The sequence below is a fragment of the Hyperolius riggenbachi genome, chromosome 2, assembly GCF_040937935.1.
Source record: "Hyperolius riggenbachi isolate aHypRig1 chromosome 2, aHypRig1.pri, whole genome shotgun sequence".
Taxonomy (NCBI): domain Eukaryota; kingdom Metazoa; phylum Chordata; class Amphibia; order Anura; family Hyperoliidae; genus Hyperolius; species Hyperolius riggenbachi.
This window is the reverse complement of record NC_090647.1, coordinates 226,160,437-226,186,029: the sequence shown is the minus strand read 5'-3', so window position 1 is coordinate 226,186,029 and position 25,593 is coordinate 226,160,437. Positions and strand designations below refer to the sequence as shown.

The 25,593-nt window shown below is 45.8% G+C and overlaps 1 long non-coding RNA gene across 2 annotated transcripts; it reads left to right on the top strand.

Moving 5' to 3' along the window:
• Positions 1-561: 561 nt before the first annotated feature.
• Positions 562-24,875, top strand: LOC137544236 (uncharacterized). Of its 2 annotated transcripts, none has more exons than XR_011025791.1 (3): positions 562-632; positions 3,083-3,112; positions 24,723-24,875. It is a non-coding gene; the product is annotated as an uncharacterized lncRNA (long non-coding RNA). The 2 variants fall into 2 exon arrangements; XR_011025790.1 differs by lacking the exon at positions 24,723-24,875 and adding an exon at positions 16,297-16,325.
• Positions 24,876-25,593: the final 718 nt, after the last annotated feature.

Sequence of the window (25,593 nt, the reverse complement as noted above, 5' to 3'; positions counted from 1 at the left end):
TACAGCTGGGATTCAAACCGGGGATCCAGCGATGCAAGAAGACTGCACTAACCACTACGCCACCGTTCTGCCCATGCAGAAATAGCAGAAATAGCAGAAATGCTGACAACCTTCAAGTTACTGGGCAGTGATGGTCACTGAGACGCTAATTTCTCCAGCTTGCATACACATTTTTTGCAAATTATATGCATCTTGTAATTGTGCCAATACAGATCAGCAGATCTGCCTCTATTACTTTAAAGAAAACCTGTACTGAAAATAAAAGTCAAAATAAGCATACACAAGTCATACTTACCTTCCATGTAGTCTACTCCTCAGTGTCTTTCTCCTGTCCCGCGTCCTGTTTGTTCACTGTGATCAAGGGAATTTTCCGTCCTCCATTTTGAAAATAGCCATTACCCCATAACAGCTTTCTGGTCAGCACACAGTTAAACTGTAACATCGCCCACTTGAGCCATAGGGAAACATGGACATTACCGGGTACATCAGTTTTCCTCTCAGCTATAACTGACAGCAACTGATATTTTACTGACAGCAACTGATATATTTCAGATCTGACAAAATATTGTCAGAACTGGCAGGGATTATTGTCAGAAGAAAATGGTGAGCTTCTGAGAGGAACTGATGGCGAGGTAACTGTGTAATGTTCATTTGAAGTTACCTCATGTGTTTATTTTAAATATTTTTACTCAGTACAGGTTCTCTTTAACCACTTACTGACAAGCTGACGCATTAAAAGTCCAATTAGAGCCTGTTAACGGCTCCAGGACTTTTTAATGCTTCGCTCGCTCCCGCCGCCGCTGTGTGCGTGTGCACGCCTCCCCTGCCACCGTAAATAGTTGCCTTAGGGACTTAGCTTTTATTTTATGAGGGTATATTACTATTACTTTACTACATAGGTGCTTGTAATTATGGATCGGACAAAAAAAAGACAGAAAAATTACACCTACTGTATATTTCCCAATAATATATTGTCACCATACATTGTCATAGGGACATAATTTAAACGGTCTAATAATTGGGACAAATGGGCAAATACAAATTGTTGGTTTTATTTCAGTTTTATCCCTAATTACAAGCCCATTATTTATAAAGTAATTGTAGTATACAGTTTTTATATACAGGTACATATTAAAAAAGTTCAGTCCCTACGGTAACTATTTCTGTATTTTTTTTATTTGTAATTTTTTTTAACTAAAAAAAATAAATAAATAAAAAAATGGTGACTTTAGGGGAGTGTGGGAGGTCAGGGGTTAATAAAAAAAAAAAAAAGTTAACCAGGGATGATTTACTGAAAAAAAGGGGATGTAATATTACAATTTGGTCACAAGATGTCCTCAGTGGTGACTTCAGCTTATCAAACTATTATTACGGAAATGGAAGCACTACGTGGACGGGATTTATGAATGGCAGAGCCGTCTGAATAGGTGGCTGCGGCCATTCACAGGGGAACTTAGATCAATGAATGGGATTTGTTTTCCCATTCATTGATCTAGCGGCTAACAATCGGCGGTAATGAGCGGAGGTACCGAGCGCGTGGGGGTGGGGGTGGGGGGGCTTGGGGGGGTGGGTGTTGGGGGGGGGGCGGCTGGAGGGATGTAGTACCTACGCCCCTGCACAGAGTTGTGGCATTTTGCAGGGGCGTAGTTACTCGTCCCAGGGGAGGGAAAATGGTTAGGTCACTGACCCAGAATGAGCTTGCAGATCAGATATTGTGAATCTAGTCTGATTCCAATGGCTGCATGCTTGTTGCAGGTGTGTGCCTCAAAAGCAACTAAAGCCTAAAACTCAGCATGACAGCCAGGCAACTGGCATTGATTATAAGGTAATGACAATGGCAGCCTCTGTATTTTTCTCACTTTAGGTTCCCTTAAAAAAAATTTTTTTTAGGTGAGACCCCCATCCGATCAGTTTTTTTTTCAAAATGTACCCCATTTGGAAGCTAACACAGAAAGATTACTCTACCTCCTGTGTCTAAAACAGGTAAATAGAACTATTTTTTGTTCCCTGTGTGTTTTAATATACCATCCTAAGTAGCATAGGGTATTTAACACGTAATACAAAGTACTGTTTTAATTAGGGGGCACCCCTTTTTTTCCTGGGGCTACTTATGCAGAGAAACACCGCCCATGTGTTATATGACAGCAAAATACTATGCGTATACTATAAGCAGTGTTAGCTATTCCATGTAAGATTAACTTTAGAAAAGCACCATAACTCTTGCAATATTAAACCTCTCTGATTGATAGAACATCCTCACAGTCTCCAATCTAAGTATTAGGTGCAATGCTAGCTTTCCCTCTTAAAGAGTACCTGAAGTGATTTTTAGCCCATTGTTTAGATTGACCTGTGTCCAAGACTTTTGCTGCACTACCACTGCTTGTAGTCTCCTCTTGCCCATTGCAGGTAAGGCTGCGCCCCTTCCATGCATCAGTCAAGCATGCTCCCATCTCTCCCTTTGCCAACAGCGTCCCTGCTCAAAGCGTGTCTGCAAGCGAGGGAGATGTAACGTGGTTGGCACAGAGCAGATTCATGGTAGCATACTTTCATCAAAGGGGTTTTGTAGGAAAATACTATATATATATATATATATATATATATATATATATATATATATATATATATATATATATATATATATATATATATATATATATTTAAGTGTATCTGTAGGTGTAAAGAATATATTACATTAGTGAAGCGCAATACTTTGCAGGAGTGCTTGTTACATGGTGGTACTTAGTGTGTTGTGATCTGATTAATAAATAACATTACACAGTTTTCTGCTTCAGCATACTTTTGCAGCAAAATGATAAGAAAGTGGTTGAAGTAGGCAAGTAACAGAATATTTTGAAGGGTGCGAGTGGAGGCCCCGCAGCACATTGATCTGTATATAAACAATAGATGTATGCAGAAACATTTTTTTCATGTATGCACCACCATTTTTATGGTGTATCAATATAGCATTGTGTGTGAACTCTACTCAAGGCTGTGTGACTTCACTTCAGCAGTGATTGCACAGTACTGTACAGAGGAAAGGGCAGCAATTGTGATAATTTTTCTTTGTTTTTTTTACGTGTAGGAGATGACTGATACCAACATTCTGGAACAGGTAGGAGCAGCGAGAAGGGGGATTACACATAGAAGCATTCATGCAGGAGTTGCTGTCTGTATGGAGGCTAATACTGTATATAGTGGATCATAGGCTGGACCTAAGCTCATAAAAAAACAATTTGCTAATCTCTGCTAGCAACAGATTTTTCAGTATCTTTAAATTATTTTGTATTCAGTAGAATTCTAGTGGAGAGTTATAAAATATTTACCCTCTTGTGCCTATATCTTTGTTACAGTAAAATACAGGGCTTACTTATTAAAGAAAACGTTAAATGAAGGTTATCAATTCTATTTATATTCAGAATTCTAGACCATATAGCACCGCTCCATGGCATGGGGTGAGATCATGCAGATCTTTGTTTTTAGCTTTTCTAGGCTTTACCATGCAACCAAAACCTGACGCAGGAAAAAAAAGCAGCCAGGGTATAAAGCAATAGATGTCACATAGCACACCAGTTTAAGATGCAGCATGGTTTATTTAAACCATGCACTCCAACGTTTCAGAATATCATTGTGTATCTTTATCAAGCAATACACATTAAAAAAAAACCAAAAAAACGGAATCTACAAAAACATCATAACATAAGCAACCCATCAGTAGACTGAACATTTGAAAAATGAAAATGAGGAGCAATGGCCAGGAGAATGTTGTAAAACACCAGTCATTGGAGGATTGAAAAAAGCACAAAGCCAGGTATGATATGCACCAGTGACACCAAGTGCAAAAGGCCGCAGGTGTACCAAAACTGAAAAAAAATGAAAAAGCCCACAACCAGGAACTGAGCATGGAGCAAAGTCTCATATATACAATAAGAAGCCTGAACTAAGACAGAGGTGAATCTCCTGTCATAAAAATAATATTCATAAAACTTCGCAGAATAATTAATTGAATAATAGAAAACAGATCCTTACTAAACAGCCAAGAGTGCACTGAAACCCTGTGGATGCAAGAATAAATACATTTATTAGGATAAGGTGTGCTATAAAGCTGCAGTTTTGGAGGCAAGTCCGGTCTATAAGAGTGCAAAGAAATGATTAGCGTTGTTCACTCCCAAGAATGGATACATTATGGTCTTCCTTTTTAGAGACATGGAAGCAATTGTTTGCATTTACATTCTGTTCTAAGAAGTCAATACTGTACTCTGCAGCAGGGATGGCAATGTTTAGGAGAACTCATGGAGAAGCATGTTATCAGCGTGAACAGCTGATAAATTTGTACGGTTCCGATTTGCTGTGATGACTTCCTGGTTTGACACATGATCATCATGACCAGCAAATCAGAACCTTACAAATCTATCAGCTGGTCAAACTGAACACGTGCTTCTCCATGAGTTCTCCTAAGCATTGCCATCTCTACTCTGCAGTGGTGTCAGTATTCTTTTCAATATGCATAAATGATTGACATTGCTTTTCTTGCACGTGTAATTGCTCCCACTTACTGTATTTGTTTGTAGATACAAAATCCCTGTAGATGTCCATGGGCTAACCAAATTGTTAAATCTATTTAGCGGTTTCAGGGCCTTATACTGTAGGATACAAAATCCACTTAATACCCATCTTCCATAAAATCATCCAATTTATTGAAACTTAAAGATAAAATCCATAGTGTACAGTGGTTTGCATTAGCTTTCTTTGTGGGGAAATCCTACTATTATATGCAGTAGCTGGATAGTGTAATTGTTAAGGGCTCTGCCTCTGACAGAGGAGACAAATCTCGTCGGCTCTTCCTATTCAGTAAGCCAGCACCCATTCAGTAAGGAGATCTTGGGGAGACTCCCTAACACTGCTACTGCCTACCAAGTAAGCTCTAGTGGCTGCCTTGCAAGCACTTTGAGTTAGACAGGAAAAAAGTGCTATACAAATACTGGAATTATTATTATTATACATTAAAGGACAATTATCAAAGTTAACTAAAATTATAAATGTCATGTCACATTTATTTCCAGTAATTACTAGCAAATAGCAATACAAAGGCTTTCTTTCATCTTTTTATTTTTTATGTGAAGAAAATATGACATTTAAAGAGAACAATTTTCTCTGTGGACATTACTATCAAGGACTGTGTCCAGCACATCCAGCATACAGAAACAGTCCTCAGTGTTTGAAATCCTGTGACTAAAATGGCTACAGAATGATAGAAAGCAGAAATATAGCATCCAATAGTGTGTGTAAATAACTCAGGAAGAGTTCATTCTGAATGGGGGTGTAAGCATGCAAGTACAGGAATAAAGTGCAGGTCCTTCTCTTCAGATCCTTTCTCTGTAGCTAAAAAATCTCTCAGCTGTTCTCGTATGATCTGTGAGAGCAGTGTGTGTGTGGGCGTTGCAGAAACAAACAGTAAATGATTCCTCTGGGAATACTGACAAGGAAGTGACACCTGTCTACATGGTGCAGTCTTGCAATCCGTGGCGGACTTTGTTACAGAGAGCTGATACACAATGTATTCCTTTTTCACAGACTGTAATGAGAGACTTCTGAAAAGCTTTCTATTGTTGCTGGCTAAAAGGTCTATGGTATATGGGGTTTACAGAATGACAGTTTCTTTGATAGATCCTCTTTAAGGACCCCTACCCATATGAACCTTCAGGGGTCAAAAAACAGCTAGATGTCTTAGTATTTCTTCAATCCTCTGTACACTATGCATTGTATCTACCCGTCTTTCCCCGAAAATAAGACAGTGTCTTATATTAATATTTGCTCTAAAATATGTGCTAGGGCTTATTTTCAGGGGATGTCTTATATTTCTATCAGGAAGTGTCTCTCAGCAGAACATTTCCTGTTCCTTTGTACTGTGATGTTCATGGATTTGAAAGTATGCTACTGTACTGATCAGGCACCTGCCCTGTCTTCCCTGCACACAGCTGATAACCTTTCTGTGTCCTGAGATGACAGGATCAGTGCCAAATTGGCACTGCACCACTGTGTCCCCACTTACACTGGCTGCCTCTTCCTCCTCTTTAACTTCCGCTAGGGCTTATTTTCGGGGTAGGGCTTATATTTCAAGCATGCTCAAAATTCCAGCTAGGGCTTATTTTCAGGGTAGGTCTTACTTTCAGGGAAAGAGGGTATATGTTATTCATATTATTATTTATTATTATGTTTCAACAAAGTGGAAGATTCTATGAAACATAGGTGTTGAAAGGACTGTTGGATCCTATTAGGAGATTGGAGTGGCATCCTTGTCCTTCACCACCCCTTTTTTTCATCTGCTGCTTGATTTTTCTCCCAGAGTCTGAACAGCCTTTTTGTTTTGAAAGACCTTATCCAGTAGCTTATTGAAAATTGCAAAAAGCATAAAAACATGCTGGACAAAAGTGAGTGGGGAACACAACACAAGGAACTAACTACATGCAATGAGTCTTCATTTCAAAGCTAGTATTGGAATCACAGTTTCCTAATGAATACGTTTGAAGTTATCCCACAACTACTGCTCTGTAGCCACACTCTGCAGAAGCTATAGGCAGAAGTCATGGTCATTTTAACTGCACTGTTGTAAGTGAAGGGTAACCTCTAGGTAAAATCTGCTGTCAAGTTTATCTGATACAACTGTCAAGTTTATCTGATACAGTATTAGGTCAGTTATACTGGGCAGCAGTAGGAGCAAGATGTGTGCTCAGAAGAAGCAACTTGGTTTACTGACTTTACTTGTATGTGTGGCTAGAGATGGCCCGAACGGTTCGCCCGCGAACGGTTCCCGGCAAACTTCCGTGGTTCGCGATCGCGGCGAACCGGGAACTTTTCCGGAAGTTCGGCTCGCCCCCATAGTGCATCATGAGGGTCAACTTTGACCCTCTACATCACAGTCAACAGGCACATTGTAGCCAATTAGGCTCCCTCCTGAAGCCTCACCCCCCCTTATAAAAGGCAGGCAGCGTCAGGCAGTGGACTCACTCGTGTGCCTGCAGTAATTAGTGAAGGGATAGCTGCTGCAGACTCTCATAGGGAAAGCTTAGTTAGGTTCTTGTAGGCTTGTTAGCTTGCTCCTGGCTGATTGTTATTGCTAAAAATGCACCCCTCAACAGCTCTTTTGAGAGCTAATCTTGTTCTTATGATCTATTTTTTTTGTGTGTGTGGCCCACTTGCATTATATACAGCCCTGTCAGTCAGTGTCACTGTGCCTGTCTGTGTGTGACAGGTGCACATGTAATACCCATCACTGCATATACCTACTACCTGTTGTATTCACTTCAGTGCACCCACCTACCTACGTAAGCGCAGGCAGTGTCACTGTGTCTATCCGGTACCTGTCTGTGTGTGACAGGTGCATATGTAATACCCATCACTGCATACACCTACTACCTGTTGTATTCACTTCAGTGCACCCACCTACCTACGTGAGCACACGCAGTGTCACTGTGCCTATCCGGTACCTGTCTGTGTGTGACAGGTGCACATGTAATACCCATCATTGCATATACCTACTACCTGTTGTGTTCACTTCAGTGCACCCACCTACCTACGTGAGTGCACACAGTGTCACTGTGCCTATCCGGTACCTGTCTGTGTGTGACAGGTGCACAAGTAATACCCATCACTGCATATACCTACTACCTGTTGTGTTCACTTCAGTGCGCTCACCTACCTACGTGAGCGCACGCAGTGTGATATACCACTCCGTGCATACCTGTTAACTGCACCAGTGTGACTGACTGCACATTGCATTAGTCAAGTCAGTGCATACCTTTCACTTCATCCCCCCCCAATATGGACAAAACAAAAGGCAGAGGCAGGCCACCTGGCAGGTCTGTTCGAGGTTGCGCTGTCGTGATTTCATGCAGCCCGCGACCAAAGTACAGTGTTCAGAAGAAGGCACGTGCCATCAACCCCCAATATTGTCAGGACGTAGTTGACTATTTAACACAGAACACCTCATCTTTCTCAGCTTCCGCACGGAAGCGTGACATATCTTCCTCCTCCTGCTCTGATTCTGGCACCCCACTTAACACTCAGTCGGCCACTACCACCAAAGTGCCATCACCCAAGGGCTCAGCGGTATGGAATTTTTTGTATGTCTGCCTCAGATGAGAGCAATGCCATCTGTACTCTCTGCCACCGAAAATTGAGCCATGAAAAGACTAAGACCCGCGTAGGGACAACTGCTTCACGAAGGCACATGAGTACAAAGCACAAACTGCAATGTGTTGACCACCTGAGGGAAAGCAGCACACAATAGCAAATCCACACACCACAATGAAAGATATGCCATTATTTCTCAAAAAAGGTGATACCCAAACTGTACCGTGATGTTGAAAGGCAAGTGGTGTCATCTCTGGCACACAGCGTTGGATCAAGGGACATCTGACTACGTGGTCTGCAAAGCACGGTCAGGCCTGCCCGAAGAATAAGTCAGTCCTCACACACAGCATCTCTGCTTGCTAGCCGTGTGACTGCCTGCTCCAAGACTAAGTAACTCCCCACACAGCATCTCTGCCCGCAGGCCGCTTGACTGCCTTCTCTGCCACCACCAACAGGGTCCAGGACTCCAGGCGGATTCCTGAATTTTTAAGGCCACTGCTAGCAGCGGCCGCTATAATAATTTTTCTGGTGCATGTACATACCTGCCTAATTTTTCTGGCTGCACTGCGGCTGCAACAACAAAACAAAAGGCATGTCCATGTGGCAATTCCCCTTCATGATCATTACCTTGCCGCGGTGAAGGGGCTTGCGTATCACAATGAAGCAATGACCGCCGGCTATATGAGTGTCTCAGGGGGGGGGGGGGAGGGGGCACACCCAAGATAATAAGGTCGTTGCTTCATTGTGGACAGACCAAATTTGATCAGCTGGACAGTTACTGTTCTGTCATTTAGCTACCTCAGCCCGGCAACCATATGGGCTTGAAAACCGCCACGGCCTGCACTCTGGCCATGGTGCGCACCAGTCCAGCACGGCCGTCACTACACAAACAGCTGTTTGCGGTGCGTTACACAGTGAGTTTGGTGTGTCAGTGTGAAGCAGTACTCTAATTATACTCCCTGATTGATGTATACACATGCAAGATATTTTATGCACTTTAGGCCTGCAATTTAGCATTCAATGTGATTTTGGCGCTTAAAACGCTGCTTTGCGTCAAATCCAGATTTTTCCCCGGGACTTTTGGCATCTATCCCACTCCGCCATGCCCCCCTCCAGGTGTTAGACCCCTTGAAATATCTTTTCCATCACTTTTGTGGCCAGCATAAATTTTTCTAGTTTTCCAAGTTCGCCTCCCCATTGAAGCTTGCGAAAGTTCGCGTGAACCGAACTTTCGCGGGAGGTTCGCGAACCTGGTTCATGAACCGAAAATCTGAGGTTCGGGCTATCTCTATGTGTGGCCAACTAATATCTGCATTAAGTAAAAAAAAAAAAAAATTAAAATATTTTTACAGCAATCTGATAGAGACAACTGAAATTTAGGTTGCTGAGATGAGTTACTAGTTCAATCAGATTTAATTTTCATCAAAGACCAAAAACTGCTTTGTATTGTCATTGGAAAGTAGTACTAATTGCTAGTTTGCACTGAAGATGCATAAAAACTGATACATGTTAACTGATCAGTTGTTTTGCACTTCTCTATCAGTTGCAACATTTAAGAGCTACAGCGCTTGTGTCCGCTCTCTCATGCCGCCGCTACACTGTGCACTTCAAACAGCGAAGGCTGGTAACCATAGAAACAGACAACAATAGGTGTCCGTTTCATTGCCAGCTTCGCTACAGGGGTCCTTGCCTGGCAGCATCATCAGTGAGGCTGCGTCCCTCTCCACACGGCGGTTGCTTCCCACCGCAGATGGAGGTTGCGTGCCACTCGCACTGCACAGCGGCAAATTGATACACTTTACGGCGGATGGTGAGATGGTATGAGTGAGTCCCAGGTGCTACCATTAGCAACTTTCTCATACAAAACTGAAAATATTGATCTTGTTGACAATTATTTAGTGACCTCACCTCACTGAAGATTTCATGCATCCATAGTGAGGACCTCTTTCGTATTTCCTGGATTTATTAATAATAAGTTCTCACCATGGGTCTGTGCATACAACTGCAAGAACCTGAACAAACAAGCACATTTTTTAAAACTTCAGTCCAAGGTTGATGGATTGCTCATGTACTCCAGTGTTCTCTACCATTCATAAACCTTAACCACTTGAGGACCTAGGGCTTTCTACCCCTTAAGGACCGGCCACTTTTTTTCCATTCAGACCACTGCAGCTTTCACGGTTTATTGCTCGCTCATACAACCTAACACCTAAATGAATTTTGGCTCCTTTTCTTGTCACTAATAAAGCTTTCTTTTGGTGCTATTTGATTGCTCCTGCGATTTTTACTTTTTATTATATTCATCAAAAAAGACATGAATTTTGGCAAAAAAATGATTTTTTTAACTTCCTGTGCTGACATTTTTCAAATAAAGTAAAATTTCTGTATACATGCAGCGCGAAAAATGTGGACAAACATGTTTTGGATAAAAAAAACCCATTCAGTGTATATTTATTGGTTTGGGTAAAAGTTATAGTGTTTACAAACTATGGTGCAAAAAGTGAATTTTCCCATTTTCAAGCATCTATGACTTTTCTGACCCCCTGTCATGTTTCATGAGGGGCTAGAATTCCAGGATAGTATAAATACCCCCCAAATGACCCCATTTTGGAAAGAAGACATCCCAAAGTATTCACTGAGAGGCATAGTGAGTTCATAGAAGATATTATTTTTTGTCACAAGTAAGCGGAAAATGACACTTTGTGACAAAAAAAAAAAAAAAGTTTCCATTTCTTCTAACTTTCCTGACATTTTGGGGGGGTGCTAAATTGTAAGCACCCCTGTAAAGCCTGACTTTTTGTCACAAGTTAGCGGAAATTGATTTTAATTGTTTTTTTTCACAAAGTGTCATTTTCCGCTAACTTGTGACAAAAAATAAAATCTTCTATGAACTCGCCATACACCTAACGGAATACCTTGGGGTGTCTTCTTTCTAGAATGGGGTCATTTGTGGGGTTCCTATACTGCCATGGCATTTTAGGGGCCCTAAACCGTGAGGAGTAGTCTTGAAACAAAAATGACCTGTGAAATCCTAAAGGTACTCATTGGACTTTGGGCCCCTTAGCGCAGTTAGGCTGCAAAAAAGTGCCAATCATGTGGTATCGCCGTACTCGGGAGATGTAGTATAATGTGTTTTGGGGTGTATTTTTACACATACCTATGCTGGGTGGGAGAAATACCTCTGTAAATGACAATTATTTGATTTTTTTTTACACACAATTGTCCATTTACAGAGAGATTTCTCCCACCCAGCATGGGTATGTGTAAAAATACACCCCAAAACACATTATACTACTTTTACTGAGTACGGCGATACCACATGTATGACACTTTTTTGCAGCCTAGGTGCGCTAAGGGGCCCAACGTCCTAATCACAGGTCATTTTGAGGCATTTGTTTTCTAGACTACTCCTCACGGTTTAGGGCCCCTAAAATGCCAGGGCAGTATAGGAACCCCACAAGTGACCCCATTTTAGAAAGAAGACACCCCAAGGTATTCCGTTAGGTGTATGGCGAGTTCATAGAAGATTTTATTTTTTGTCACAAGTTAGTGAAAAATGACACTTTGTGAAAAAAAAACAAAAATCAATTTCCGCTAACTTGTGACAAAAAATAAAATCTTCTATGACGTCGTCATACACCTAACAGAATACATTGGGGTGTCTTTTTTCTAAAATGGGGTCCGTTTCTGGGGTTCCTATACCGCCCTGGCATTTTACAGGCCCTAAACCGTGAGTAGTCTGGAAACCAAATGTCTCAAAATGACTGTTCAGGGGTATAAGCATCTGCAAATTTTGATGACAGGTGGTCTATGAGGGGGCGAATTTTGTGGAACCGGTCATATGCACGGTGGCCTTTTAGATGGCAGGTTGTATTGGGCCTGATTTGATGGATTGGAGTGCTAGGGGGGTGACAGGAGGTGATTGATGGGTGTCTCAGGGGGTGGTTAGAGGGGAAAATAGATGCAATCAATGCACTGGGGAGGTGATCGGAAGGGGGTCTGAGGGGGATCTGAGGGTTTGGCCGAGTGATCAGGAGCCCACACGGGGCAAATTAGGACCTGATCTGATGGGTAGGTGTGCTAGGGGGTGACAGGAGGTGATTGATGGGTGTCTCAAGGTGTGATTAGAGGGGGGAATAGATGCAAGCAATGCACTGGTGAGGTGATCAGGGCTGGGGCCTGAGGGCATTCTGAGGGTGTGGGCGGGTGATTGAGTGCCCTAGGGGCAGATAGGGGTCTAATCTGATAGGTAGCAGTGACAGGGGGTGATTGATGGGTAATTAGTGGGTGTTTAGGGTAGAGAACAGATATAAACACTGCCCTTGGGAGGTGATCTGACGTCGGATCTGCGGGCGAACTAATGGTGTGGGTGGGTGATCAGATTGCCCGCAAGGGGCAGGTTAGGGGCTGATTGATGAGTGGCAGTGACAGGGGGTGATTGATGGGTGGCAGTGACAGGGGGTGATTGATGGGTGATTGACAGGTGATCAGTGGGTTATTACAGGGAAGAACAGATGTAACTAATGCACTGGCGAATTGATAAGGGGGGGTCTGAGGGCAATCTGAGCGTGTAGGCGGGTGATTGGGTGCCCGCAAGGGGCAGATTAGGGTCTGATCTGATGGGTAACAGTGACAGGTGGTGATAGGGGGTGATTGATGGGTAATTAGTGGGTAATTAGTGGGTGTTTAGAGGAGACAATAGATGTAAACACTGCGCTTGGGTGGTGATCTGATGTCGGATCTGCGGGCGATCTATTGGTGTGGGTGGGTGATCAGATTGCCCTCAAGGGGCAGGTTAGGGGCTGATTGATGGGTGGCAGTGACAGGGGGTGATTGATGGGTGGCAGTGACAGGGGGTGATTGATGGGTGATTGACAGGTGATCAGTGGGTTATTACAGGGAAGGACAGATGTAAATAATGCCCTGGCGAATTGATAAGGGGGGGGGTCTGAGGGCAATCTGAGCGTGTAGGCGGGTGATTGGGTGCCCGCAAGGGGCAGATTAGGGTCTGATTTGATGGGTAACAGTGACAGGTGGTGATAGGGGGTGATTGATGGGTAATTAGTGGGTGTTTAGAGGAGAGAATAGATGTAAACACTGTGTTTGGGTGGTGATCTGATGTCGGATCTGCGGGCGATCTATTGGTGTGGGTGGGTGACCAGATTGCCCGCAAGGGGCAGGTTAGGGGCTGATTGATGGGTGGCAGTGACAGGGGGTGATTGATGGGTGGCAGTGACAGGGGGTGATTGATGGGTGATTTACAGGTGATTGACAGGTGATCAGTGGGTTATTACAGGGAAGAACAGATGTAAATATTGCACTGGCGAATTGATAAAGGGGGGTCTGAGGGCAATCTGAGCGTGTAGGCGGGTGATTGGGTGCCCGCAAGGGGCAGATTAGGGTCTGATCTGATGGGTAACAGTGACAGGTGGTGATAGGGGGTGATTGATGGGTGATTGATGGGTAATTAGTGGGTGTTTAGAGGAGAGAATAGATGTAAACACTGCGTTGGGGTGGTGATCTGATGTCGGATCTGCGGGCGATCTATTGGTGTGGGTGGGTGATCAGATTGCCCGCAAGGGGCAGGTTAGGGGCTGATTGATGGGTGGCAGTGACAGGGGGTGATTGATGGGTGGCAGTGACAGGGGGTGATTGATGGGTTATTGACAGGTGATCAGTGGGTTATTACAGGGAAGGACAGATGTAAATAATGCCCTGGTGAATTGATAAGGGGGGGGTCTGAGGGCAATCTGAGCGTGTAGGCGGGTGATTGGGTGCCCGCAAGGGGCAGATTAGGGTCTGATCTGATGGGTAACAGTGACAGGTGGTGATAGGGGGTGATTGATGGGTAATTAGTGGGTGTTTAGAGGAGAGAATAGATGTAAACACTGCGTTTGGGTGGTGATCTGATGTCGGATCTTCGGGCGATCTATTGGTGTGGGTGGGTGATCAGATTGCCCGCAAGGGGCAGGTTAGGGGCTGATTGATGGGTGGCAGTGACAGGGGGTGATTGATGGGTGGCAGTGACAGGGGGTGATTGATGGGTGATTGACAGGTGATTGACAGGTGATCAGTGGGTTATTACAGGGAAGAACAGATGTAAATATTGCACTGGCGAATTGATAAGGGGGGGTCTGAGGGCAATCTGAGCGTGTAGGCGGGTGATTGGGTGCCCGCAAGGGGCAGATTAGGGTCTGATCTGATGGGTAACAGTGACAGGTGGCGATAGGGGGTGATTGATGGGTGATTGATGGGTAATTAGTGTTTAGAGGAGAGAATAGATGTAAACACTGCGTTTGGGTGGTGATCTGATGTCGGATCTGCGGGCGATCTTTTGGTGTGGGTGGGTGACCAGATTGCCCGCAAGGGGCAGGTTAGGGGCTGATTGATGGGTGGCAGTGACAGGGGGTGATTGACGGGTGATTGACGGGTGATTGACAGGTGATTGACAGGTGATCAGGGGGGATAGATGCATACAGTACACAGGAGGGGGGGTCTGGGGGGGGCCTGGGGAGAATCTGAGGGGTGGGGGGGTGATCAGGAGGGGGCAGTGGGCAAAAAAAAAAAGCGTTGACAGATAGTGACAGGGAGTGATTGATGGGTGATTAGGGGGGTGATTGGGTGCAAACAGGGGTCTGGGGGGTGGGCAGGGGGGTCTGAGGGGTGCTGTGGGCGATCTGGGGCGGGGGGGGGGGAAATCAGTGTGCTTGGGTGCAGACTAGGGTGGCTGCAGCCTGCCCTGGTGGCCCCTTTGGACATTGGGACCACCAGGGCAGGAGGCAGCCTGTATAATACACTTTGTAAACATTACAAAGTGTATTATACACTTTGTATGCGGCGATCGCGGGGTTAACATCCCGCCGGCGCTTCCGTATAGCCGGCGGGATGTTGCGGCGGGCGAGCGGTGACAGGCGCCGGCGGAGGATCACGTCACGGATGACGCGATCGCTCCGCCCATGCCCTTAAATGGACCGCCGCCTCTGTGGGTGAGCCGGTCCTTAAGGGCTCCACTTCCGGGCCGCCTCTGTGCGTTAGGCGGTCGGGAAGTGGTTAAAGGACCTCTGTTGTGAAAATCTTAAAATGTAAAATACATGTTAACATATACAAATAAGAAGTACATTTCTTCCAGAGTAAAATGAGCCATAAATTACTTTTCTCCTATGTTGCTGTCACTTACAGTAAGTAGTAGAAATCTGACATTACCAACAGATTTTGGACTAGTCCATCTTCTCATGGGGTTCTCCGGGTTTTCTTTATTTTTAAAAGCACTTAGTGAATGGCAGTTGCTCTGTCCAACTGCCAAAGAAGTGTACAGTGAGCAGGGAGGCTGGCCAGCATCTTTGTATACATTTTTTTCAGGGAATGTCTTTAACAAAGAATAAAGGCCATGCTGAGAATCCCCCATGAAGAGATGGACTAACCCAGTGATCTGCAAACTTGACTCTCCAGCTGTTAAGGAACTACAAGTCCCACAATGCATTGCGGGAGTCTGATAGCCACAGTCATGATTCATAAAGGCAAATGCACTGTGGGACTTGTGGTTCCCTAACAGCTGGAGAGCCAAGTTTGCAGATCACTGGACTAACCCAAAACCTGAAGGTAATTTCAGATTTCTACTACCTACTGTAAGTCACAGCAACATAGGAGAAAATAAATTTATGGCCCATTTTACTCTGGAAAAAATGTACTTCTTATTTGTTTTACATTTTAATTAAGATTTTCACTACAGTTCCTCTTTAAGCTAGGTTCACAGTGGTGCATTGTGGTTTAGCATAATGGTCCCATTGTATTGCAGAACTTTGCATAGCAATACAAAAGCAATGCGATGTTCACAGTGCAGACATTGCAGTGTGCTCCATCAGAGCGTGGCACTCCAGTGCCTTACCGTGGAACGTGTGCATTAACGTGACAGTGAGGCATGTTTTTAATTGACTGTGTGCTTCACTGTATGCTATGCAACACGTGGATAACATGTGGCCCCACATTACCATTCCTTTGCGTTGTGTTTCTATTGTCCTAGGGAGCACAACACAACTCCCACTGTGAACCTAGCCTAATGTTACATACATATGAAGATACATGTCATCCAAAATGCTGTTTTACAATTGTTTTGGGAAACAATTTGCTACTAATCTTTGTACAAATGTGCTCCTATGTTCTCTGCAGATCATCGTATCCCAACTTATAGAGAGAAGAGAGGAAAGGACAAATGGGAAATATCCTGTTGCACCCTATAGTATGAACTATACCAGCAATCAGCTGATTAGTATGCATCATTGAGAAAGAGGCTGCTAGTGTAAGAGGACAAATGTACTTAACCTAGGTTGTAACCTGAAATCATCACAAAATATTATTTTGGGTGACTGTACATTAGTGTTGCTCGGATACCTCATTATCCTATTCGAGTTTGGTCGAATTCGGATAGTAAACTATCCGAATTCACTCGAAGTTTGATATTGGAGGGAGTTAATCGAATATCCGATTCGACCTCGGATATCCGACGTCACTATCCGAGTCTGTATTCGAGTAAAATATTTGAGCTGGCTTTAAATAGCTTGTAAAACTTGTATTGAAGGTCAATGATGCATGAAACCACCTTTTTATGAAGAAGAACATCAAGTGATTATGTGGTGATGTAGTAGTTATAAAAAAGGTATCAACAATAGTAAATTAACTTCATGAAAAGTGTTGGCATGAGAAGGTGTGTCCAAAATGGTTGTTGGAAGTCTTCATTTACGTCGTCTTCATCTTCTTCTTCTATATCTTCTTCTTCTTCTATATCTTTTTCTTCTTCTATATCTTCTTCTTCTTCTTCTATATTTTCTTCTTCTTCTTCTTCTATATCTTCTTCTTCTTCTATATCTTCTTCTTCTTTTATATCTTCTTCTTCTTCTAGATCTTCTTCTATATCTTCTTCTTCTATATCATCATCTTCTTCTTCTTCTTCTTCTATATCTTCTTCTTCTATATCTTCTTCTTCTTCTATATCTTCTTCTTCTTCTATATCTTCTTCTTCTTCTTCTAGATCTTCTTCTATATCTTCTTCTTCTAGATCTTCCTCTATATCTTCTTCTTATTCTTCTTCTAGATCTTCTTCTATATCTTCTTCTTCTATATCGTCTCCTACTCCTTCTTCTTCTTCTTCTATATCTTCTTCTTCTATATCATCTTCTTCTCTATCATTATATTATGTGTCTTGGACACCTCTAAATTAAGTACAATTTTTTTTTCAAATTGATGCAGGCAGGAGGCAGCTATTTTTGAGCATAATAGCTGGTAGCACATGGGCAGCAGCACCTTGTAATGTGTTCCCTGGCAGTGGAGAGGAGACACAGACAGCAGGAGGAAATATAACAGCAGAGGATAAGTGTGTGGCAGACTGGCATTTGGCAGCAGGCAGGAGGGCAGGCAGCGAGACATAGTAGGCCCTGGGTCCTAGCGGTGTTTCCAGGGCCGTAAATGAACAGCATGAGGTTCCAGACAGCGGCCGTGATGCCCACATTGTGTCCAATACACAATTGGGACAGCACAGTTTTCAACCCGGACACCTCTAAATTAATTACAATTTTTTTTTTCAAATTAATGCAGCTATTGTTGAGCGTAATAGCTGGTGGCGCATGGGCAGCAGCACCTTGTAATGTGTTCCCTGGCAGTGGAGAGGAGACATAGACAGCAGGAGGAAATATAACAGCAGGCAGCGTGAGGAGGATAAGTGTGTGGCAGACTGGCATTTGGCAGCAGGCAGGAGGGCAGGCAGCGAGACATAGTAGGCCCTGGGTCCTAGCGGTGGTTCCAGGGCCGTAAATGAACAGCATGAGGTTCCAGACAGCGGTCGTGAAGCCCACATTGTGTCCAATACACAATTGGGACAGCACAGTTTTCAACCCGGACACCTCTAAATTAATTCAATTCTTGCAAAAAGGAATATGTTGTGGCGAGTGCACTCAATAAGAAATATAGCCGTGAACCATATACAAAAAAAGATGGTGCATCATCCAGAATCAGTGAGAGATTTCATTCAATAATTCAGAAAGGAGTAAAGCATTCCAGGAGCAACCAATCCACTTTAAAACTCGAACTTTTAATATACTTCTTTGTAAAAAAACCCACTGGTAATCAACGGCTAAAAAACATTTTCAAAAATACAAAACAAGGATACTTAGCAGGTCACTGCAGGTGTAGAGAGGTGCGGAGGTGAAGTCGACGGCCGTTTCGCCCCACAATGAGGGCTTTCTCGAGACCGAACACCCCACTGTACTGGAGAGCGAGGCTAAATAGCGTGGGACCCCCTCCCCCACCTCTGGGTGTGGTTGCATGATCCATCCCCCCATGCTGGTGAGACCAATCACATCCACTCTAACACTCAGGTGAGCGTACTCACCTGTTGCACCTTGCCCATATACGAAACGTCCAATCACGGGGGGCAGTAAGGGCGGGGGTAGGCTGTATATCCCACGCCACACCGCTCCCAACTATGTGCATCCAGATCGGCGTAATCAGCACTTCCGTGCGCCGCTCTGGTGGAGCGCATCCGCGCTCCAACCAAGTTCCCCATACACTTGCGCACGCCTCAGCCAATCAGTACAAACGCTCGTGCGCACGTCACGCCGCATAATATGGTGCATGCCTACACTTGTACACACTTGTAGGCATGCACCATATTATGCGGCGTGACGTGCGCACGAGCGTTTGTACTGATTGGCTGAGGCGTGCGCAAGTGTATGGGGAACTTGGTTGGAGCGCGGATGCGCTCCACCAGAGCGGCGCACGGAAGTGCTGATTACGGCGATCCGGATGCACATAGTTGGGAGCGGTGTGGCGTGGGATATACAGCCTACCCCCGCCCTTACTGCCCCCCGTGATTGGACGTTTCGTATATGGGCAAGGTGCAACAGGTGAGTACGCTCACCTGAGTGTTAGAGTGGATGTGATTGGTCTCACCAGCATGGGGGGATGGATCATGCAACCACACCCAGAGGTGGGGGAGGGGGTCCCACGCTATTTAGCCTCGCTCTCCAGTACAGTGGGGTGTTCGGTCTCGAGAAAGCCCTCATTGTGGGGCGAAACGGCCGTCGACTTCACCTCCGCACCTCTCTACACCTGCAGTGACCTGCTAAGTATCCTTGTTTTGTATTTTTGAAAATGTTTTTTAGCCGTTGATTACCAGTGGGTTTTTTTACAAAGAAGTATATTAAAAGTTCGAGTTTTAAAGTGGATTGGTTGCTCCTGGAATGCTTTACTCCTTTCTGAATTATTGAACCTCTAAATTAATTACAAATTTTATCAACACCTTGTAATGTGTTTCCTTGCAGTGGAGACACACAGACAGCAGGAAGAAATACAGCACAGCAGGTGTAATGTGTGTGTGCGCCACTTGATGTCCCCCTCTCGCCGACAACAGGGGCCAGGAATTCGCCTTCCACCCAAGCATGGTTCATTTTGAGAAACGTCAGTCTGTCCACAGACTTGTGAGACAGACGAGATAGCTTCTCAGTGACGACTCCACCGGCTGCACTGAAGCAACGCTCTGACAGTACGCTGGAAGGGGGGCAGGAGAGCCAGGTCGTACTGCGCAAGCTCGCTCCAGATCGGCAGGTGCTTGACCCAATACTCCATGGGATCAACAGGGGCCACGCTGTCAAGCCCGCTGAAGGACCCCATGTAGTCAGCCACCATGCGGGTCAAGCGCTGTCTGTGACTGGAGGAGAAGGATGCTGCTGCAGGCACCTCCTCTCTAGTCCCTGGTAACTCTACACTCATGTAGAGCTCGTTGGTCAGAGACAGCAGGTCTGTGGTGCGTGTGCGCTTGCTGCTGGTGGATGCAGGCACCTGCTGCTGCCTCTGTGCTGGCTGGACAGTGGGGGTGGATGGCTCAGGGAAGGCTTCCTGCAAGCGCTCAACAAGGGACAGCTGCAAATCCCTCATTTGTTGCGCACGGTCTCCTCCTGCAGGCAGGAACTGGCTGAGCTTTCCCTTCAGACGTGGGTCCAGCATCATGCAGATCCAGATGTCCTCCCTCTTCTTCATCTGGATGACCCTTGGGTCCTTGCGTAGGCACCTCAGCATGTGCGCTGCCATTGGGAAGAGTCTGGCCACGTCTGCTGGCACATCATCGGCAGCCCCAGAGCCGACAGTGCTGTCTTCCTCTTCCTCTGCCCCCTCCACCTCATCCTCTCTCCACCCCCGCACCAGTCCAGCTGCGCTCTGCTGCTCCCCCTCATCAGCAGCAAGGTCAGGGACCTCCACCAACTCCAAGCCCTCCTCCTCAGAGGTGGCCTGTGAAGCTGCCTGCAGCTCCTGCTGGTCCAAGGCTGCCGCTCCCTCTTCCACCAGTGCAAACAGGACCCTGTCCAGCACACACACCAATGGGACCCACTCGCACACCATTGCATGGTCCCTGCTCACCATGTTGGTGGCCTGCAGGAAGGGTGCCAGGACTTAGCACACCTGCTGCATGTGCCCCCAGTCCTCCGTGGAGATGATGGACGGGAGGTTGGTGGCGGCACGCCCAGTTGCAGTGAGGGAGGCAACTGTTGCTCGTGCAACGTACTGGCTGACAGCCTGCCTCTGTTCAACCAGACACTCCAACATCGCCAGGGTGGAGTTCCAGCGAGTTGGAACATCGAGCATGAGCCGGTGCTGTGGCAGGTGCAGCTCCTTATGCACCTCTTCCAGGCTCGCCATGGCTGCAGGCGAGTGCCGGAAATGACGCACAACCTTCCTTGCCGCCTCAAGGAGTCGGTCCATCCCCTGGTAGGTCCGCAGGAACTTTTGGACTACCAGGTTCAGGACATGCGCCAGGCAGGGGATGTGGGTCAGGTCTCCCCTGCTGATGGCAGCAGCCAGGTTTGCCCCATTGTCGGACACCACCTCTCCGACTCTGAGGCCTCTGGGGGTCTGCCAATTCCTCTCCTGCTCTTGGAGTTTGGCCAGGAGGTGGTTCGCCGTCAGTTTGGTCTTCCCCAGGCTGACCAATTCCAGCAGCGCTTGGCAGCGGCGGGGCTTCACGCTGCTGCTGAGGCGGGAGGTTTGGGCTGGTGTGCCGGAGGATGGAAGCGGATCAGAGGAACCTGCTGCTGTTCTGCTGACCCTGCATGGTGGCACCACCCACTGCGTTGTTGGTGCTGCTGCTCTGACAGTGCCCGATGCTGCTCCCCCCTCCTCACCCCCTTCCACCAAGCTGACCCAATACGCGGTGAAGGACAGATAGCGGCCTGTCCCAAATCGGCTGCTCCACGAGTCTATGGTGACATGGACCCGTTGACCCACCGCGTGATCCAGCCCTCTCCCGACATTGGCTATCACAGAGCGGTGAAGTGCAGGGATGGCCGTGCGTGCGAAAAAATGTCGGCTGGGGATTGGCCAATCGGCGGCTGCACACATCAGGAGCGCACGCATGTCGCTCCCCTCCTGCACAAGGGAATAAGGCAGCACATGGCCCGTGCCAGCAAGCCGTTCAGCTGACGCACGCGACGGCTGCTGGGAGGCAGAACCCTGACCACCCCCTGGAAGGTGTTTCTGAGCAGGGTCTGGCGACGCCTTTTGCTGGCACGGGAATCAGTGGAGGGAGCAGAGGAGGCCACTGAGGACTGGCTGCCAGAACAGGCCTCAGTGTTGGTGGCAGGAGTTGCTGACGCACTCCTGCTGGTGCTGCTGGAGGAGGTGGGGGAGGGCGGGTGGCTGCTGCTGACGGCTTCACAGTGGTGGCGGGTCTGCCACTGCTACTGCCAGCTTCCTTCAACTTCACGAACTCCTCATGCTCATGAAAGTGTTTCCCTGCAAGATGGTTGACCAGAGAGGTGGTGCCAAACACAGAGGGCTCCTTCCCTCTGCTGAGCTGCTTGCGGCACTGGTTGCAGGTGGCATACTTGCACTCCAAATATGGCAGGGTGAAAAAATTCCATATTGGGGAGGTGAAGTTGCCCCTTCGGCTGGAAGGTGCTGCTGCCGCTGGTCTCCCTGTGGTGGTTGGGGGGGGGGGGGGGGTTTCTTGGTGCGGCTGGTGGTGGCACTGGCAGAACTCGTCTCCTGACCAGCACGCTGTGTGACCTGCATACCACGCCCACTTGTGATCCTGCCCATGCCTGCGGTGCTGATCCCTCTAGCAAGGCCCACAGACGCATCCTCCTTCTCCTCCTCAGAGCTGATGACATCCCCACTCCCAGGACCTGGCACCCAGTCCTTGTCCTTCACCCTGTCATCATCATCCTCCCCCTCCACAAACATGTCCTGCTGGGATCCCCCAAACTCCCCTTCTGCATGCATGGGCGGATGGACAGTCACCACTGTCTGACTGTCCAAAGCATCATCCCCCAAAGTGCCCACCAGCATTCCTTCCTCCTCCAATTCTGCCGCAACAGCACTCCATAGCCCCGCTGTGCTTGGGGATAACATGAAGGTGCTGCTGAGTGACAGGGTGCTGGTGTTGCCCGCTGGGGCTGGAGAACTGCACTCCTCCTCCTCCCCCCCAGGCAGTGCTGGGTGGCTGCTGCTGCTCTTGCGAACAGGAGTGGTGGCGGGGGTGGAGGACTCGGTTCCAGAGCTAATGGTGGCCTGCTCATCCACCATCAGTTCCACCACAGTGTCTGCGTCCTTCTCCTCAATAGGACAGCTATGACCTGGCGGTGGGAGGAACATCTGCGCCACACGCTGCTGCTGCTGCTGTGTCTCTGCAGCGTGTGGCTCCCAGCTGTTGGGCGGCCAAGGCGTCCACGGCCAGTTGCTAATGGTGGAATAGCCACTGGTGCAGACGCAGAACTGCGCATGGTGGTGGTGGCACGGCTGCCATGCCCACGACCTCCTCTCTTGGCGATGCCCTTGCTGCCCTTGCTGCCCCTGCCCAAACCGCGGCTGCCAGTGCCAGACATCGTATATTTTTAATATTATACAAATGAAAAAAAAAACTTATGTATGTAAAGGCGGGTGGGACAAGTGGGGTACTTTAATGGGGTGGGACTGGTGGTGGTGGGTGTGTGAGGTGACGGACAGGTGTACTCTACAGCAGAGATCGGTGTAGTGCTAACGAGAGAGTGCGCACAAAGACCCTAGCTGACGCTGACTGACGATGTCCCTATACACAGACTACAGTACAATTCAGCGAATACACAATAGAAGTAATATATAAACAATAGGACGGGTGTAGCACTAACGAGAGGGTGCGGACAGCGCAGATGTGCACTGCGCACACAAAGACCCTAGGTAACGCGGTGACGGGCGGTCCCTATACACAGACTAGAGTACAGTACACTACAGTACTACTAACTAAACAATAGAAGAATCTAGCTAAATAATAGAACAGGTGTGACTAGATTACAGAGAGCAGATACAGCAGGACAGGTATAGCAGTAAAGCTGAGCCTTGCTAACTACAAAATAGTACAAATCTATCTAACACAGAAGTAGTAGTAGTACAGGAGTAGAGTAGGTCAGGTGATAGCACAGGTAAGGTAACTAGAGACTAGAGCACAGAGCAGGGCTGGCTGCCTTGCCTAGGCACAGGGCCTAGCTGCTGGCTGCAGGCCTGCAGCAGCACCAGTGACAGACTGTCTCCCTCCCTAGTCCCTAGTAATCACACAAACTAAACTGCCTAAAATACAATCTATCTACAATACAAAGCAATACAGTTGAATTTCAAGTGTTGGAGTGTAAAAACGCTTGGTTTAGAACAATAGAAATGCACTTGCACACAGACAAAAAGCACTGGAGCAGTCTCTCAGTACTATCAGTCAGTAAGTCGCAAGCAGGATGAGGGAGGCAAGATGGCATCCGCTATTAATAGAGGGGGGCTTGGCCAGGCTCCCCCTCTGTGATTGGCTGCAGTCAGAGGGCTGGGAGCCCTCTGATTTGCTTGTGAGGACTCGAGGTGACGTCTGTCGTGACGCTATCCGAGCTCATGACCCTATCCGAGCTCGGATAGCTAGGATATCTAGGATATCTCCGGATAGCTGCTTGCTATCCGAGTGTGCTCGGATAGCACAGCCCGGATAGCTAATACTATTCGAGTTCAGTATTCGAGCTCGAATAGTGAAAAAAGAGCTAGGATATCCGAGTACCTCGGATATCCTAGCTCAGATGAGCACCACTGCTGTACATAGCTTTATTAAACCATCCACATATAAATAAATCATGGTTCTCAAAACACCCTTCTAATCAGGTAGGCTACTAGTAATTGTGTTCAAAGTGCTGGTAAAGTCTTTAAATGTTTACTAGTAGCACTAGTAGCACAATAACAAACAGGATGATCACAGCTTTTAAACTCATTGACTAACTGTAACTGCATGCTGTCTTTCCGATTTTATACCTATAAGTAGGGATGGATAATGTTTGACAACAATTGGTACTCTTTAACACAAGTTAATACCTTGTTTAGGCAGTACATTAATTTTAACATTCATATTTCACCTTTAAAAGTGAGGATAGCAAGTTTGCGTTCACAGTAAGGCGTTAATTAATGAAAGACAAACCATGGACAATTATTGACACTTTTTCCAGTAATCTTATTATCTGAAATATTGCTAATGATCAAGTAGATAAGAATAAAAATATCCACATCGCTTGAAATAATTTATTTACTTTGTCTTTTTTTCATCACAGTGGGGTATATGTGCAGTATTTTCACTGCCACATTGTATCCTGTATTAGCACAGCCACTTAAGAAGCTTGGACTGGGAACAGACCTTTTCACGCCTCGGTGGACACCACTGCGAACCCACACTTGCCTTGTATTATTCCTGACACTACAGGTCTATACCCTAATTATCTCTGAATACCAGTTTTATTGAAACCATCATCTGTAATATACTGAAATAGAATGTGACAGAAGATAAAAAGAATGGTCCTTTAGTTGGTTTTTGGTCAGGCTTGTTTTTGTTGTTAAAGCTCATTAGACACGATTAACCAGTAATGAATGCTCACATCTCTTGTTCTTTACCATCATCTGTGTTCATTTTCGGTTTATGAAGTGTTCAGCCAATAACTGTATTTAGTTATTCTGCTTATTTGACTTATTTTTAATTTAACAATGACAACAACATTTTTTTAAATGTATGCAAAGCAAACAAAGATATCTCAATTATCTAGAAGATAACACCATTAATTAAACTTAAGCAAAACACAAATGATTAATGAAAGAAAAAGGACACATATGCTGATTGAAAAATTATATATATAATTTTTAGATTATTTTTTACTTGTGACATTATTTGGGAAGTATTCTTAAGGACTTCTTTTTATGCAAACTCAGCAAATTTAGTTTGTAATATATCATTAAACCAGTTGGATATTTTAATTAAAAACAGAGTAAAATTAAAATATCCAAAATGTAATTGCAAAAGGTTTACCACGTACATACATCAGTATATATTATTATTTATAAACATATTGACTGTAAATTTATTATTTCTATTGTAAGCAATTCCAGAAAATTGAAGTACATATTTTCATTTTTAAAAAGATATCACAAATT